At 37.1% G+C, this 19,021-nt stretch overlaps 1 long non-coding RNA gene across 1 annotated transcript; it reads left to right on the top strand.

Moving 5' to 3' along the window:
• Positions 1-244: 244 nt before the first annotated feature.
• Positions 245-4,288, top strand: LOC140853226 (uncharacterized). Its single transcript, XR_012136221.1, has 2 exons — positions 245-559; positions 3,965-4,288. It is a non-coding gene; the product is annotated as an uncharacterized lncRNA (long non-coding RNA).
• The last annotated feature ends 14,733 nt before the right edge of the window (positions 4,289-19,021 follow it).

Below are 19,021 nucleotides of genomic sequence, written 5' to 3'. Positions count from 1 at the left end.
GCAGCGATTTGGAGAGGGAAAAAAAAAATTTTATTCTCTCCTCTCTCTCTCTCTCTCTCTCTTATTGAAAATCTATTTCTCTTTATTTCTTTTCTCTTTTCTTGGATTAAAGTTTTTTTTTTCTTTTCTTTTTATATTCTTCTCTCCTAACTAATACAGTCAATCACACCAAGAAGTCCAACAATACAATCACCCCAACCAAAATGTCTCCGGTATATAAGAAAGTCACAGCATACAAGTCAAATACAAATCATTGCAATGCAACCAAAACAAGGGAGGCACGGCCAGGGGAAGGGAGGCGACATGAACTCGTCGTCGGGCGAAAGAAAGGGAGGCACGGCTGCGAATCCGCTCTCATGGAATTCCTCTTTTCGCTCACGGAGTTCACACCCACGGTAAGTCGTCTGGGATAAAACCCTTGTTCTCTCTTCTTTTTCGCTCCCAATCTTCGAATCTTGTTTTCTTCTCGATTTCGTGGCGTGGAGGGGAGGAGTAGATTCCGGACGAGCTGGTGGAACACTACCTCTCCAGCAGCGGCTTCCACCGCCCAGACTTGTAGGTATTCTCTCCCCTTCTTCTCCTTCTTCTTCTTGTAATTTCCCCTTCTTCCTATCTGGCCCTCATGAGCAGTTCTTTATTCCTTCTATCGACCAAATGCCTTGTTTTATACATATAAGATGGCTGAATTGATGGTTTCCTTTTTTTACTTTGTTCTTCCGCTTTCCTTTTTCACTTTGCTTCTAATCCTAGAAAATTTTGATGATTTGATGCTTCTTGTACGTGGTTGTTCTTGACCTTTGTTTAACCTCAGTTTAACTTTCTTGTACATGCCAAATAGCAGCCAAATAGTAGTTGTTTCATTGTGATGGTCGTATTGGATATGCGGTGCTTCTTGAAAATTAAGCAATGAGAAATTTTGTGTTAATAATAAGATTTAGATTAAAGAATGTAGGCTGGACTGGAACTTTTTCCTCCTTGTTGTGGAAGCCGTGCTAGGGTCACGGGGGCTGGGCGGAGGTGGTGAACAGCCAGTGGCAGCGACCAGCTGGCGAGAAAAACAAAAGAAAACCGTCGAATCACGGGATTCACTTGACTCTGTTTTGAGCGTCAGGCCATGCACCGGCAGCCATGATTTCTGCCGTGTGGGATTGCAAAGAGGTCAAGGAGCTTGGCTGGGGTTCTGGAATCAAGATGCAGCGGCATTTGTGGCCGGAAAAAGCGAAACCTCATTCAAAAATGCTAGTCAGAAGATATTATTTAGATTTCTTGACCTTCTATAAGTATCTAAGATCTACCTAGTACGTAGTCAATGTAGGACTAAACACACATCCACACAAATCCTCACATACTCTTCTTGTTTAAGTCTTGGCATCCTCATCAGGCGGTCTAAATCTATTCAAATCTAATTGCAAGCACCACAATCAATTTGTGGCCAGCCCTATTAGACCTGTGCTATAGTGTCTCCTAATTCATATTGGCCATTATCTGGGTCTACTCTGATAACATTTTTAACAATCCAGGATCTCACCTGAAAAGGCTGGTCAAAAAGTATTATTTGGATCTATCTAGTACATAGTAAGCATATAGAGTAAGAAAGAAAAAGGAAAATCAAGGCTTTACTTTGGCTTCGGTGATAATCGCAGCCTTGGTTTCGAGCGGCTACAATAATAGGATGTGTTGGACTCTAGTGGGAAAGAAGGTTATGTTCAGTGGTGGAGAGTTGTGGAGGAGCACGGAGGCATCCTTGTGCAGGAGCCCTAGGGCTTTGCCTGAGTCTAGTGGCTCTAGGACTCCGATTCCATCTGGAGTCTTTGGAGAGGAAGAAGAATTCCTCTCTTTTGCTACTTGTCATGTGCGAATCATGTGCAGGGCCAGCGATGGGCCAAGACCAGCTCAGGCTGGTCAAGTAGACTGGGCCTTGACCAGGCCTTCACCAAATGGGAGGGATTGGTCTTGCTTATTGATGTCATTGAAAAGGCTGATTGCATTGGAAAGCTGGATGCAATATATTTTGTTGTGCCACAACCAATAGTGATCATGTATTCTTCCCTTTTGTTTTTTTGTTGTTATGTTAATCTGATTGATGCAGATCAAAATAGTTATGGATGTGGCAGCTTCAGATTTTTTCACAGGGGAGGGAAATATGATTCAGATTTTAAGAGAAAGACAGATGATGGGGCTTATGTTGATACAGCTCAGAGCTTCTGTGAATTGTATAAAGAATTTGTTAGAGACTTCCATATTGTGTCCACTGAGGATCCTTTTGTCCAAGATGACTGGAGTTCTTGGGCATCTTGGCAATCTTCAGTTGATTTCCAACTAGTTGGTAATGATTCATTGGTTACTAATCCAAGGAGGATAACTAAAGCAATACAGGAGGAGGCTTGCAATGGTTTGCTATTAAAAGCAAGCATTTAGCATCCTTTGTTACTATTAAATCATAAGTTTGGCAAGTCGAATATTTGATATGGTTAGATAATTACCTGAACCTAGAAGCACTTTGTTTTTACAAGTTGTAAGGTTTCACCACAATGGATATCAACAGATAATTACTTTAACTACTCTATATCTAGATTCATACCTGCCGGTACCATGTGATGGAGTTCAGTGGAAAATTCATTCATGGAGGGGAAAAAAGTAGATTATTGTTATGTATATCTGACAAAATAGAGTATTTGGTTCTTGGATTGTTCAAATTTATGTTGAGCAACTTTCTTGTAAATGAGCTGCCTATCATTGCGCACATCCTGTTTAGGTTGCTTCCTGTGCTACGCAGGGAAATACTATGTAGTTTGGACTGCAGGACTACTCTTAGGATCAGGTGCATGATGCATGTACCCCTAATAACATTGCCTTGTTTGATCTCAGACATGTGTTCATGTAAATGCTTTTTATTAATATGAACTCTTATTGGTTATTTTAATTCTGAGTTTAGACAATTGGAACAGCATGTAATTCTCAGAACATTCAAAAGAAAAAGATTATAAGAACCTTCAACAGAAAAGGCAATGACTATCCATCTTAAGTTTATTTTCCGGTCAATCGAATTGGCGCAGCTAGTGAATCCATTAAAGTTGCTCTTGACTCAAAAGCTGCAGGCTGGGGAGCGATGGTGAGTCACTATAGTGGGGAGACAGAATACAATTTTACTAGTATCTCCCCATGGAACTATTTGTATGCAACGTTCCTTGACAATGATGACTAGTCTTTGTAGTAGTAATTTTTTTTTTCCCCTTTTGGAAGTCTTGCTTCCTAGTATCCTCAGTTCTCAATTATCATGACCATTAGCTTCTAAGCATTTTCATATCTGTTTGTGAATAATTCTTTTGCTCTGGCAGTTCTTCTCAATGGATAGATTGTAGATCCGTAATATTCAGCCTCCACTTCTCATGTCTATCAACTCAGTTGGCTTCTCCTCATGGAGGTCCTTTAAGGTCTTTTTTCTTATGTGAATATACCATTACTATCAGTTCTCTATTTCTTATACTTTTTTGATGCCCTTCCTAATTTTTTTGGTTCACACTGTTCAAATTCTTAAAGATTAGAATGATGATGCTATATTCAAAGTTGAGTGGAATTCTTGAAAAATCTAGAGACATCAGTTGTAGTAAGGATTGTGTCATGATAAAGATGAGGTACTAGAACCAAGCTCACTGTAGGTTAGTATTTTCTGCAGGTCAGCAAAGTCCATAAGATTTTGTAGAATTTATGAGCTTAAATATATTTACCAAGGCAGATTTTGAATTTTTTCATAGGGCTATCCTTTTGGTTCCTGAAATAATATCTTGAGTTTCAATGTCAATTTCTTTGTTGTATTCATACTCTCTAGACATTCAGCTTTGTTGTTATTTGTCCTGTTCTGTGTAACCCTTCTACTCACATTTATTAAATTTCATATGTAGTTTGGAAGAGTTAATTTTACTCTGTTTTAAAACATGATATCAATAGTGCATGTCTTTTGCAGCATCAACATGTTGATGATTGGACTACCTCTTGCATTCTGTTATCTCGACAAACATGGTACTCTTAAGCACTTTAACTTCCAGTGAGGCATGAAACTATGAGCCTTTGGATCTCAAGTTAATGGTTTAGAGAACTTAATGAAGCAGAGAGAGAGCTTTTGAGAGTATTGGATTCTAAATGAGTTTTTTCCCTGGCCTAGAAGAAAGGTGTTTGTTCCTGAATGTTTATCATAAATCAATGATAGCCCTCTTAAAATTAAAATCATATATGTAATTATATTCTACAATCTAAAATGCCTGGAAACTAAGAGTTACTTGTTTGAAAATCTTTTATCTCAAAATCAATTTTATCACCAGTCGATATGTATTTCAAGATGTACAAATCAACATTAATAGTCTGGATTTTAAATACTTTATTTATCCATTTATATGAGAGAAGGGAGGGAGACCTATTTGTAATTCAGTCATCCAAGTTTGAAGTCTTGGGACTGCACCACCCATGGCTCGAATTCAAATCTTTGATTTTTATTTTTAATTTTCAAATTCTATGGTTTACGATATATTTTTGCTCAGTACCTATAATTTACTATTCATTTTGTGTCCACTTGATTTGTTAGTGAATTGTAGATTTTTACTTTGAGAGGGTATTGAATTCTAGCTTGAGCTCAGCTATTATCACATAGTCGAGCCGCTATATAGTTTGATCCTATATAGGGGAATTCTCTCCATTTGGCTACAAATTGGCAATACATATATATGTTGGACTTAGAAGCTAGAACCTTGGTCACTCAAGAATGAGAAAGGATGAACATCTCTTTTTCTATTACTATTTTTGGTAGGGATGAAAGCAGATCGAATAATATTCGTTCAAATCTATTTTCATATTCCAATCTAGCTGAAAATAAATAAAAATTTGAGCATCTGACTAATATACATGTATCCGTATTTATATTCATAAAGAAAAATAAATATAGAAATGGATAGACAATTATCTAATTCATATCCAAATATCTGATACTATTTAATTTAATATAATATTTATAAAATTTTTAAAAAATATATAATTATATTCACATACGATTAACTTAATTTATCATCTACTTAGTAATATCTTTGATTTTGTAGTCATAAAATTTAATTATCTGATTTATATCCATACATCGAATATTTAATTCATATTTATATCTGTTTAAAATAAATATGGATATAAATTTTAGTATCCAAATAATATTTATCAAATAAAATAAATATAGAAATAAATATATCAATGTGTGACATGTATGTGATTCGGTTTCGGTCTTAATTTTCGTATCCGCAACTACTTATGTAGTAAGAATATAACCCTTTCTGGGATATAACAAAAAATGGGCTAGGCCAATGCTGTCATGTCTTTTTGGACCAAAATAAAGACACATTTGGTGATGAATGAGTGCAAGTTTTCGGTAATCAAATTCCCTTTTTGAACCATTCAAGTCACACGCAAAACACCTCTCTCCAGTTCAACATTCTCTTTGACTCATCCACGCTATACATGACTCCATCATCGGCACTTTTTCCTTTTTCGGCTAGGTGACAGTGTCCAGATTCCGTACTTGTCCTGCAGGGGAATCTCACAGCCCACAGAGATTGACCTCACCCGACCATGGAGGGATCAAGATTCTACAAATATTATTTTAGTAAGCAACGTGATTACAGTAATTGACAATTAGAATAGTTAATAAATAAATAAACAAAGGCTAGAGTGGGAGCATTTTTCTGATTTCATCTACTAAGGGTCTCTTTGCAGGTTCGAACTGAAAATCTTTTAGGATTTATAGATTCGGCCAACACAACTAGTAAGATCATAGGTTACATATTGGGCTAAGCCTGTATTCATAAAATACTTCATAAAATACTTAGAAATAGCTCTGGAATGGACCGGCCTAAATCAAATACGGAGAAAAAAAATAATTTGCTAGAGTTTAGACTAGGCTAATGTGAAGTTATTTCTGAATATTTTGTTGAGCTTAGCCTGTAGCTTGTAATTTTGCTGGTTGTACTGGCTCAATTCATAAATCTTATCAGATTTTCAGAATCCAAACAATGTGTGCCAAACCATAGCTGGAAGAGAAGTGAAAACGAAAAGTTTATATTGTATTCAAGGAAAAGTAGGGCCTTCCAACTACTCTAACCCTAACCATTTTGCTAGAAGCACTAATTTAAACTAGACAAGAATTATCCTCTTTTGATCAATCGAACTTGTTCGCTAAAGTTTTAAATCAGAGATGATTAATTTTGTGGGTGAAAGCTTGAACAGGTTATTAATTCCCACCATCTTGACGTGTTTCTTGGGTGGGTCTAAAACGCGAGGTATGTTTGGGGTGAAAACTACATTATCAATAGGATACCCTAGCTTTAAGAAGGCTTCTTGGATAGAATGTAATTGATGGCAAGCTAACAATCATGTTAACTTCTCTAGTCCTTTAACTGGGTGGCCAGCTAAATTTGCATAAGAATATCAGTGCCTAATGAAAAGGTGTTGTAAAGCTAGAGTTCAGGAGGTCTTCAGTGCTCCATGAAAACATAATAGATGCAATTCCAAACAGATTTTCAGTCCACCCTTGCTTTTCTGCACCGACATAGGACATAATTGCACTAGTAAGTTCCTCACATTGTTATCGAACATAATGGATCAAAGCATCAGATGCATCTGTATGGGCCATCCCTGCAATGCAATGTAGTTGAAATTATTGACTCTAGATCCTCTGCGGCGGCATGTATTTTACACTAGAGAGAGCTGTGCATGCTCGGATTGTTGCTACATCGCTCATCTCGAAAATGGAGGGCTCTAACTCATCTTAAAAATTTAGAGTGTGTTGAGGAGATGCTGAGATTGGTGATGTGACAACAATTCGAGCATCTACCACTCCCTGCTGTGCGATACAGTGCAAGAGATTGCAGCAGAATCCCAAATGGAAGTTATTGGCCAAAACCATAATGTGCGTGGCTAATTAGTTATGAGGGTATGGGTTAGGAAAGGTGTGGGTACTTTTAGCCTCTAACTGTGCGAGTTTTCGAGTTTATGACTTTGAACGAAGAACAATAATTATATAGGGTGGGCACCCCAACAAGAAATATGGTACAAGCTTCCAAATTTGTCATGTCTTCCCTGGTGCCCATCTTAAAAAATGAAAATAAAATTTAGAGACTCTTTTTACTAATAGAGTCGTTGGTCTGGTAATTAGAAAATGATAGTATCCTTTTTTTTATTATTTTGAAATATACTTTTTATCGATATATACTATATGACTGGATAATATACACTAAATAAATTAATAATCAAATGCATCAATATGCATCTTCAGATAAATTGATATACAATTTCATAAATATTCAAAGATTAAATGATTTTACTAGGATATAACAGTGCAAGACCTCATCCAAAAAGACTAGCCGATCCCAGTAAATAATTAATGTGGGACTAAATACACATCCTCATATTCTCTTCCTATTCGAAGTTCTGGTGTCCTCATCGGACTAAGGGTTCAAATCCATACTTTCATTTATAAACATCATGATTGGTCCATGGTTAGCCCCAATGAACCTGTGTTGCCGTACCTTTTAGTTTATATAGGCTATGGACCGGATGAACTCTGATATCATTTGTAATAATCTAGGACTTTATCTAAAAAAACTAGCTTGAAGGTATTATTTGGATTTTATGGTCCTGTATAAGTATCCAAAATTTTTCTAGTAAATAATCAATATGAAACTAAATATATATCTGTACGGATTCTCACATAGAATAATGCATCAGGACCACGTGGACATCAATTTAGAAATCTCCACCGTTCAATTGGCTTGCAAAGCCCACAGAATCTTAAGGTTCTATAAATTTAGAAGTTGAGAGACTTCCATGACTCAACCAAAGAGTGCCACGAGCGGGAGTCTAGGAGAGAGGAGGTAGAGAGAAATGGGAGGGCTCTCTTCTAAATCTTCTTTTTGCAGCTGCTTTTCGTCTCAGGATGAAGAAGCTGACGGTGAGCTGAGGTGCACCTCAGGTAAAGTGAGGCCCAGTGATGAGGACCGCTGGGGATTTGTTGGCGAACCGGATGTGGACAAAAAAGCCTCTGCCTTTATAGCTAAATTCCATGAAAGCTGCGACAACGAACCCTGATAGGCTTGCATGCAGTGGCTTAGCTTCTGATTTCATATCCCTAGTATGCTTGCTGCAGTTTATTACCAATTATGTTTATATTTTTCTTCCTTTGATCCGTAGTAGGTTGATATGCTCCTTGTATTTGGTTATTTAAATCGAGGGAAATAGCAAGGAAAGTTTGCTTTTAGAGACTGTAATAAGGAAAGTTTGGAAATAAAGTTAGGTACATTCTCAAGACTGTTAATTCGTTTAAGATACAGGTTGTTAGTGGGTAGCATCCGGATGGTGATCACCTGTTGCAGTTTTTTGTTGTTGATAACTTTGACATATATAGTTTTTTCATTATGTTGCTATCAAAAAGGTTGCCGTTTTTTCAATTAAGTTCGAACCATTTTGGTGAAGGAAGAGAAGGCAGCTCAGCTTACCATCATGCATGGTTGTTTCCACCAAAAAAAAAAAATCTGGTGCGCGCGGTTGTTAAATAAATAATAAAATGATGGTATCATAACAAGCATACGGAGAAGCTTAGATACAAAGTACTTATTTCCTGCCCGAAGCCATATTTCCCTTTTCAGAATTTCCTTCTATACGGTTATTGGTAAAACCAATGTTAATCTTGCGTTGAAGAAGATGATAGTGGTATTCATCAAGGATATATAAATGACTATGTATTCATAGTCCAACATGTCAACTTCAAACAAAATTCTGATAATCTTCATTGGATTTGTGGGTTCAACATAAGAACAAAGCAGAAGATCTCTTAGTCTGAGAGCCAAGGTTTGATCAACTTGATGTTTGAGTTGAAAGTTTTGGTGAACATTTTCTTGTGTGGAACAAATGATTGTTTCATTATTGGTTTTCGTTTTCACTATTTATTCCAACAATATCTTTAATCATACGTTTTTGAGACTCAGGTGAAGTTCATCTAGTGTTTAAGCTGGCTCAGCCTAGTGTAGACTTAATCAAGTTCACATTACTTGTGATAGGATATTTTATTGGCTGTATAGCTGTACTGAGGAAGATCTTCATATCAAAAGAAATGGATTGTTTGCCTCCAAGCTTCAGATGCTTTCATGCTTTGTCATTTTAGATTCTTCAATTCAGCCAGTTTTGGCATTTCATTCTTTCTACCAACTGAATGCATGTCACATTAACTTGTTTGTATTTGTAGTACTAGCTGATACTGAAAAGGGTTTTGGAATAATTGGTTGAAGACTTGGGGTTGCGGGGATAAAATCCCCACTTCTAATCCATGTTATTTTGAAAACCTAAGGCCAGCCTATCTCAAATGTTCCTGAAAAATCGAAATGCATTTTTTGATTCTTTACTGCAACACCAGACGTAACATTGTTGAATGATAAAATATTTATAAAAGAATCTCTATTGTTTGGTTAGAGTTTTCAAAGAAAAGAGCTGGAAAGTGGTATTCCTATGGAAATAAACCTTTTCGTATCTCATGGAAAAGAAAAACTCATGTGGAACATAGATTGTTGCCTTTTTAATGGGATGGGAATTAGGATCTTTTTTTTTCAAAAATATTTTTAAAGTCATGAAGAGAATGGGATAAGATTTTTTTTTTTTATTAAAGATATACTAGGTATTTTGAATAGCTGTTCTGAAAAAGTAAATGCTTAATGAAACACTGGACACTCTGAAACATGTCATGTTTTCATCATCAGTCAAATATGCTAAAATTATTTTTTAGGCATCATATTTTTAAGAATCAAATTTTTCAAAAAAATATTTTAATATAAAATTTTTTTTCTTACGAACCAAATGAGCCTTATACTTTTATAAATATATAATACATATCATCCAACGTTGTGACTTGGATTGGTTTAACCCAATCCAAACTTGACCAAACTAGTTGTTGGTTCAGCTTTGGCCATTATATTCCTAAGCTGAGCTGGAATTGGAAGACCGTACTTATGTTTTAATCGAGAAAGCAAACGACCCAATCCAATCCAAACCCTAACTTGAATGTGCTAATAGATCTCCTGAACCATTACACTCTAAGGCCTTAATGAATCATAATTTAGACTACGAGACCTATGATCAAATACTTCTCAAGAAAAAACCAAACCCAGATTAACCTATTCAACCTAAGCCAACCAAACTTCAATATTGTTCAAGTTGAGAACTTTGAGAACCTCAGATTTAAGTCAATATTGCATAGTTTATTTATTAGATGTGGACTGATGCAGCCTAAGTTGATATTTGCAAAGTTGTAACCGTATATTTCCACAATTAAAGAAACTAATCTTTTGTACATTAGAAAGCTGCAGGTTCAAGGAACCAGGTTTTTGTTCCTGGTGGTGCATATATACTAATCTGTTAAAATAGGCTCCCCTGCCGTGCAGCATTAGGTGGATGGTTAGCAAATAACGTGCGCACCGCATGTATGCATAGTCCGTGCCCATTCGTATATCGCATGCTGCACATGATGGATGGCTTGCACGGTGCATCGTATGCTGCAGTGCATTAGATAATTTTTTTTTTATTAAAGATATACTAAATATTTTATATAAAGTAGATGCTTACTGAAATATAAAGCATCATTTTCTCATTGTCAACCGGATATGTCAAAATCATTTTTTCAGCTATCATATTTCTTAGAAATCAACTTGTGAGAAAAATAATTTCAATGAAAAAATTATCTTCCTGAACCACAAGAGAGCCCTATAATTTTACAAATGTATGATGCATCATCCAACCTTGCGATTGGTTGAGTTTGACTCAATGCAAACTTGGACAAAACTAGTTGTCTGGTTCAGCTTAATTTGGTCATTATTCCTAAGCTGAGCTGGAATTGGAAGACCGTTATGTTCTAATCAAGAGTGCAAAACCTAACTTGAATGTGCCAACAGATCTCCCAAACCAGCACAATCTAAGGCCGTAATGAATCATAATTTAGAACTATGAGATCTATGATCAAATAGTTCTCAAGAAAATACCCCTACCCAGATTAACTTACTTGACCTAAGCCAACGAACTTCAATATCTTTTGAGTTGAGAACTTTGAAGCCAGGCTGGGTCAGATTTTGAATGAACCATGCGGTCTAATTAAGTTGATATTTGCAAAGTTGCAACCATACATTTCCACAATTCAAGCAAGCAATCTTTCATATGTTAGAAAGCTCTAGTTTCAGGGAACCAGGTTTCTGTTCTTGGTGGTTGTATGCTAATACTGATAGTGGCAGTCTCGCTGTTTTCAAAACGATGCATGCCTTCCACTGTCGCACTAGATCGAGGACATGACGTTCGCTTTGCCGTTCACTGCTCCAGGAATAGCAGAATAACTCTCAGAATAAAGCATCAAGTCTATGAAGAAAAGCTCACGTCTATGTTAATTGCACCTAATCAGGATAGGCGTGCCTTTTAGTAGCACGGATGTGACCATCAAGGTACGTGCGTGCAATTTGAGGCAGATGTATATTACTCGTACTCTGATGCATGTCTTATCTTTTAAGGTGGAGAAAGCATCAAGGTTGTTCCTATCTAAACGGACGAGAAGGACCAGCGCGTGCAATCTCATGAGTACATGAGGAATGCTTATGATGCCTTTTTCCTCAGAGTCTGCCATGGCGTCGCCTTGACCAGCTACGGACCATTCCTTTCTGGTCCGACAATTGCAGGCCATCTTCAGAAGGAATATCTTCCCCCAATAACAGTGTCACCCACTGGCCGTAGGAATTTACTTGCTCAACTTTGCTTCAGATACTAGGGTTTGATGTTTGTTGTCTTTGACAAGCTTGAGATCTTTTCTTTAATGTTTGAAGGTTTCTAAGGTCCTCTTTGGTCGGCAGCTTTTTTTTTCCTCTCGCACGTTCTTTTCGGTCTCCCTTTCTCAACTGGTGCAACGAAGAGATTTTTTTTTTTTTTTTTGATTGAAAAAAAAAAACGAAGAGATTGATGTGATCTGCATGCATGTTATACGTTGTTTGGACTACATGCAACGAGAACCATGTAGAGGCCCCCGTGTTGCATGCAGCAGGTGCAATTGGACCGCGTCAAATCCCACGTAGGATGCACCTTGACGTGCAACTTACTCTTCATAGTTCTTGGAAGCTGGCCTCCATATCAGTCTCTTTGTTTTATTATTATTATTTATTCTTATTTATTATTATTATTATTATTATTATTTTTTGCCTTCTCTCTTTTTTTTTTTGCCCTCTTTTTATCCTCAAAAGGAATCATGGTATGTCAAGAAATAATCTTTTTTTTTTTGGTAAATAGAAATAATCTTCTTTAAAACTCCTAAGTGTCTATAATGGAATAATAATATATCAAACTTTCAAAACATTGGCATAGCATAAGCATGAATATATAGAAATTTAGGACTTTACATAACATTGACTCAGGATTGCTCGCAAGCATGTGGGCCTTCCGTCCCCGGTTATTCGTTGCTAAATCTTTAAAAATGCTACATGTCAAGGGAGTTGGACGATCAGAAAAGAAGAGTAGATTATAGGAAGCGGCCATCACAAAAACTCTTGACCATCTCAAATAAAATAGACGAAAGAGTCTTTAGGAAACATGGATATTCTGAGAAAGCAGGTTCGTTTTGGAAGCGTCCAAGAGCATTGGTTTTCTTTGAAGCTTCTCAAAACACCAGCAATAATCCTGAATTGGCCAGGGTGTTAATCATGCATCGGTGTGCATCCATCAAACTTCAATGAAGTTGAAATTGTTCGTACATTCTATGGTGACGATGCAGAATGCATGTTTGAAAGATGGATATGGTTTTCTTGGAAGCTTCTTGTTCTTCTTCTTCTTTTTTGAAAGCTTCTTTAAACACCTAGCAATAGTCCTGAATTGGCCTGATACATGATTATTATGATGCATGGAGAACATTAGTGCTCCAATAAAGTCCCACTAAACAAAGGAATAAAGGTGGAAGACCAGTGCCTTTTTTTTTTTTTTTTTTGTGGGAAAACTAAGACCACCAGTGCTTGAAAACCACTCGGTGACTCCCAAACATGTGACAACTAATGGACAAGGCCTTTTCCCCTCCCATCCCCTTGCTATCGGAGAGAGCCACAGACCACAGAAATATAGGACTTTAAGCACCTGGAGGAGAGGAATTTACTGTTTGGTACATGATGCGACGGGTCTGGGCTGGCACCCAAGAATTTCCTAGGGGCAAAAAGCAACCAAATAAATCATAAAAAGAATAAGATTTCAGTAACAGATCGAAAATAGGCATATCAAATCAGCATAATGAACGTCCCTGCACGTTATTGGCCATTCAGGGTGGACAAGAGGCTTCTAACTGTTTTAAACAAGCACGCAACAAGCCAGGTTCTGGGTATTTCCAATATTGTCAGAAAACGAGAAAGCAAGCTTTTGTTTCCGGATTTCTTTGCCCTGGAAGTTGGCCTGTCTGTAACTGGCGAATTATCGGATGGACCAGCTCCAGTGGAGATCTAAGGAGCCATCACAGAAAGGGTTCTCTTTTCCAATACCTTTAAAGTTCCTTTACCGGCTATTGCCGCCATACGATGTGCGGATTCAACCAGCCATGCTCCTGAGCTTCACTTTTGTGCCCCAGGGAATCCAAATTCATTGCCCACCAGCGTAGTTACTGCTGCCATCCTTCTTGTGAGGAGTCATATGTTATATTGCCTTTCTCTCTTTTGTTTTTCTGTTCTTTTCTTTTCTTTTTTCCTTTTTGACAATAATATAATTTTTAGCTCAAGCGCTGTAATTGGACCTACAAAAACTGACGAGACCATAGGTTAGGCTGTATTCATCATTAACACTCGTCAATCCAGGTAGGGTTGTCACAAGTTATTAGCGGAGTGTCAGCCCTATGCAAAACTAGCCACGTAGCATGTCCCTTTGTATTTTTTTTTTTTTTTGGTAAGGAACGTAGCATGTCCCGTGGCCATTTACTGGGAATAGAGATTAGGGTACTACCATTTTGTTACATATGAGTGTTTAAGAAGACAGCTGTGCTTCAAATTTCTAACATATAGCCTAACCGCAGTAATGCGCAGAGCACGCCCACAACCTTTGATATCGAGGCTTCAATCAGGAAAAAAATGGAAAACCTTTGATATCAAGGCTAAACCGATTGGTTCAACCAATTCTATAATATACAAATATATAAGAGCGCTGCATCTTATATACTGGAGAGCAAACTTTGACGTGTATGTCAATAAACTGCTTGCATGAATACAAGCATGCATGCATGCATGCATGAAGGATTAGAAATGCGCCTCATGTATTCATGTTCCCATCAAAATCACATCATAATTCGGGAACTATGCATATTTTTGCGAGAATGTCAATTAATCAGTTTTAGTTATTATGAAATGGTTCATTTAGGTCCAGAATGGTTGGTAGAAAATTAACAGATGATGATGACATCTATGCTCACTTTCACGGCAACGAAGACATATGGTTACTTCGATGTGATTCAAGAAGACTGAAAAGGCAAGCATTTTTTAATTCTTGTTAGGACTGATATAGTTGCTTCTCAGCACGCTTTAAGATCAGGAACCTATTTCCAACAAGCTGGCTTCCTTCCAGAAAGTAGGTAAGTTAGTGAATAGCGGATATGCAGTTTCACATTCGTTTATGATATCCTATGAAACGAAGAATCACCTCGAACGCTCTGCATTCAAACCTAAAACCTAGACACACCATCTCTACTCTAGCAAGATTACTTTGATGCGTTTTCGACACGTCCATAGCTTTCACTTTTCTCGGTTCAATCAGATATTGGTGGTTCCCACCATATGGAAATGTCTTATGAGCCCTGTCTCATAGTTATCTCCTCGGAATCTCAATCCTTGAAGCTATTCATACTCAGCAAATGGAGATTCTGATTGCCAGGACCAAGATATATATGATGAGATGCTTGGTTATTGATTTGGAAATGGCTGCTTTTAGTTGGATGTGATAGAGATTTAGGAAGATATGCTGCATGCACTTCATGCTCTGAGTTTATCCACATCTATTACATATCAGGCTTATTTGGCAAGGCTTCCACACGCTCATCCTAAGTCTTTTGGTTGGGGTTTGGGGGTGTAATGTAGGAGGATCATCTCCATGCTTTTTTGTTCTATATCCGACTTGGAATCCCCAGCGTACGGAAAGAAACAAGGGCAGGCCCAGGTCCAAGTCTTCACGTGGGCTGGAACCTTAGTCACCTCACGATCCAGCAAGATGCGCTGGACAGAACGCAGCCCTAGTCCGATTTGTCTGCGAGATCCTTGGCTCAAATCAGGTCTAACTCATCTTCATTAAAGAGAAATTCTTTGCGCACCCCGGGCGGCGTAGAAAATCCGATGTGGAGAGCACCATCTTATTCGATTGGTCTACATAATCACTGTGATAGTACGTGCGGTTCTGCACTGCCTATAGTGCATAAAGAATTTCTCTTATTAACTATTACCAAGCCTCACCCTGGTTTCTTTTATGGTGGGCCTTTAGGCTGTTTGAGTTGGGCCATCTCATTACCAACCTTGCTTATTTCCTCTTCGCCCCAAGTATTGGGACCGTTGATTACTGAGATGGACGAAGAAGCCCGAGTCCAGGTGAACTTTATCTTCCAAATATGTTTATGTTTCTTTTATTTATTTGTTTATTTAAATTTACCCGGGTGTTGTGAAAGCGGGCTATACCAAGAGTATTATTATTGAAGTAAAATCCCAAAAGTTAAGGCCGCATAACCAGCGTCCCATAAACAAAACATGCAGGCATCCAACAGGCGTGAAGGATACATACTGCACTAATAGGTATCAATGTCCCACAAACAAATTAACGGTATGTTTTAGGAACACTTGTTGGTTAAACATTCTTTTGAATAATGTCGCTTGTAGAATATCTTCGTTCTGATCACTCCCCATCAAGGGTTCTTCTTCAAACCTTTCCACGCTTAATTCATGTTACAAGTTTATCACGTTAAATAAATCAGTTCCAGGGAGAACTTGGAAGGTTTTTATTCTTTGTTCTGCTGCTAGAGAAAAAGCCAAACAAAAAACAACATCCTTAGGTAACTAACTCTCATAGCATCCTCCGGTAGCAAGTCCGATACTATAGACGGGTAAAGAATATTGCCCTGTATCTGTTAGGCACTTAGGGGTGAAGATGGCATCCCAGCCTGAGCCCGAACAAGGCCTGATACAAAGCCCGAATTTAGGCCCGAACCGAGCCTGGTTTAGTTCCAAAATGGCTCAATCCAACCTATCAGGCATTTAGCGAGGCTTGTGTATCCCATATGTTCCTGAAAAACCGGGTTGTATTTTTGGATTCTTTACTGCAACACCAGATGCAACAGTGATGAATATGAAATATTGTTTTTGTTTGAGAAGAATATGGAACATTGTTAGTAGCAGACATATTTATATATATTTCAAATTCATTGGAGCTGATATTTTTTCAACCAAAATTCTACCTCATAAAATCATAACAAAAAATAAGATCTCAGTAAGAGATCGAAAATAGGCATGTCAAATCAGCATAATGAAGCCGTGAACACGAAAATGTTTATCAATTCAGGGGGGACAATAGGCTTCTAACTGTTTTAAACGAACAAGCAACAAGCCAGGTTCTGGGTATTTCCGTTGTTTGAAAAGGAGAAAGCAAACTTTTGTTCCCAGGTTTCTGTGTCTTATTATCTGCGTCCAATTTAACGATTTAATCGTTCCAACCCTAAAGGGAGGCTAGTCGTACGTGAAAGAATTATGATATCTTACTTTTACCAAAAATAAAAAAGAATTGTGATATTTTTTAGATATCTTCGGTTCGTCTTGGAACCATTGCCCGGTTAAATAAACAATTTGTGTTCTCTTTCACTTTGGTTGTATGCCGGCCTGGAGGTTGGCCTGCCCATACCTGCAGTGATTATTGGATGGACGAGGTCTAAAGGAGGGGAGCCATCAGACAAAAAGGGTTCTCCTTTTCTTGTTGGGGTCCAATAATTTGTAAACTATGCATTACTTTTGTGAGAATCTCAATCAGTTTTACTTATTATGACATGGTTCATTTAGGTTCAGGATTGTTACTAAAAAATTAAGAGATTAGGATCACATCTATGCCCACTATAACGCCAACTAAGGCATATGGTAACTTCGATATGATTTCAAGAAGACTGAAAAGGCAGGTATTTTTTAATTATTGTTAAGCCTGATATAGTTGCATCACAGTACGCTTTAAGATAAGGAACCTAGTTCCAACAAACTGGCTTCCTATCAGAAACTGGATGAGTTGGTATGAATAGCCGATGAGAAATTCTTTGCACACCACATGTGGTGCAATAATTGTGCACTGCCCCTTGATCCATGTAGCCATGCTTTTCAATATCATTAAATATGCCTATTAAATAGTTACAGATCTTTAATTTCAAATGACGAAAATATTTTTTTCTAAAAATTATGATATTTTTTCATAAAAATTATGATATCTTTATATTTTCAGAATATTTTTCTATAAAAATATCATAATTTTTATGAAAAAATATCAAAATTTTTGTGAAAGAGTATCACAATTCTATGAAGAGATATATCTAGATTATTTTTACCTCCGTGCTGTATTATGACACTCCTTCACAAAAATTATGACAATCCTTTACAAAAATTATGATATCTCTATAGAAAAATACGCTAAAAATATAGAGGTGCCATAATTTTTATGAAGGAGTGTTATAATTTTTATAAAGGAATGTCATAATTTTTGAAAAGGAGCATTTTTGTGACTAAAAATTGGAGATCTATGATGCGTGTCGTAGCACATCAAAATTAATCCTACTCACTACTATGTAGATAGGGTGAGTCGGGATCGTATCCACAGAAATCTTAGTTGATTGTTTTGAAAATGCAAAAAAAAATAATAAATTATAAAAAAAAAATAAAAAAGAAGCATGAAAAATAAAATTACTTTTCATTAATCTAATAAAGAAGCATACGTAAAGAAAAGAAATAAAATTGTAATACAAGACAACTAAACCAAGTTGATCTTCTTGCTGCGCCTGATGGTGGATGCATCTCCTTGAATCCTTCGACTTTCTCCGTGCAGACAGCGACAGGATGGTTGGAAGGCTTGGTACAGAAACTTCAAGGAAGAAAGATTGATGGAAGCGGATATGTAATAGAGAAAGGATAGCGGCACTAGGATTAGAACCTCTCTTAGATTTGATGGGATGTGGAAAATGAATCTATGGAGGAATATGTTGTGCTAGGGTTAGTACCTCCCCTAGACTTATGAAGAAGAAGAAGAGGGAGAGAGAAAGAGAGAAGCTTGACGAGAACTTAGGCGTTGGCTTGATTGAAAAAGAGGGAGACCTTGGGGTTCTATTTATAGAGTGAGGAGGCTAGGATTTCATGAAAAGAGAGATGGGAGTGTGAATAAGGACCCTTGGATCTTCATATTGATTCTCCTCCGTTGATCAATAAATCGTGTTCACACTTAGTTCCATTTATCTTTTAATCTGGGCCTTTGATTGGAGATGTTGTTTCTTGACCCTTGATCTTTAAGTTGCATTCACACTGAAATAAGAGTTGATTGCTTGATTCACTCAAATCTGAACCAATTTGAGTCCAGATTGAATCGTATGAATCCAAACTTTCAATTACCTGCAAAATAGACTAGATAGCATTAAATTTTTAATAAAATAACATTAATGATTACAATATTTAATGCCTCTAGCATCTTAAATTAAGTATTCATCACACCCCCTAATTTGAACTTTACTCGTCCTCAAGTAAAATAGATACATTAGCATTGTACACCAAATTATCCTTGAATTGAAAGTTATCTTAGACATTCCTAATTATAGTTGATATCCGGCTAGATCATTAAAGAAGTACTTAATTGGATTATCAATTCGACCCAATTAATGGTTGAGTATTAGCCATAAATTGTTTAGAGATCTTCTTTCATCGACTTTCCACTCTACTCTTTAAGTCCTCAAACT

Source organism: Elaeis guineensis, chromosome 1 (genome assembly GCF_000442705.2).
Source record: "Elaeis guineensis isolate ETL-2024a chromosome 1, EG11, whole genome shotgun sequence".
NCBI classification, from domain to species: domain Eukaryota; kingdom Viridiplantae; phylum Streptophyta; class Magnoliopsida; order Arecales; family Arecaceae; genus Elaeis; species Elaeis guineensis.
Note: the sequence above shows the minus strand (reverse complement) of the source record. Positions and strands in the feature narration are given on the sequence as shown.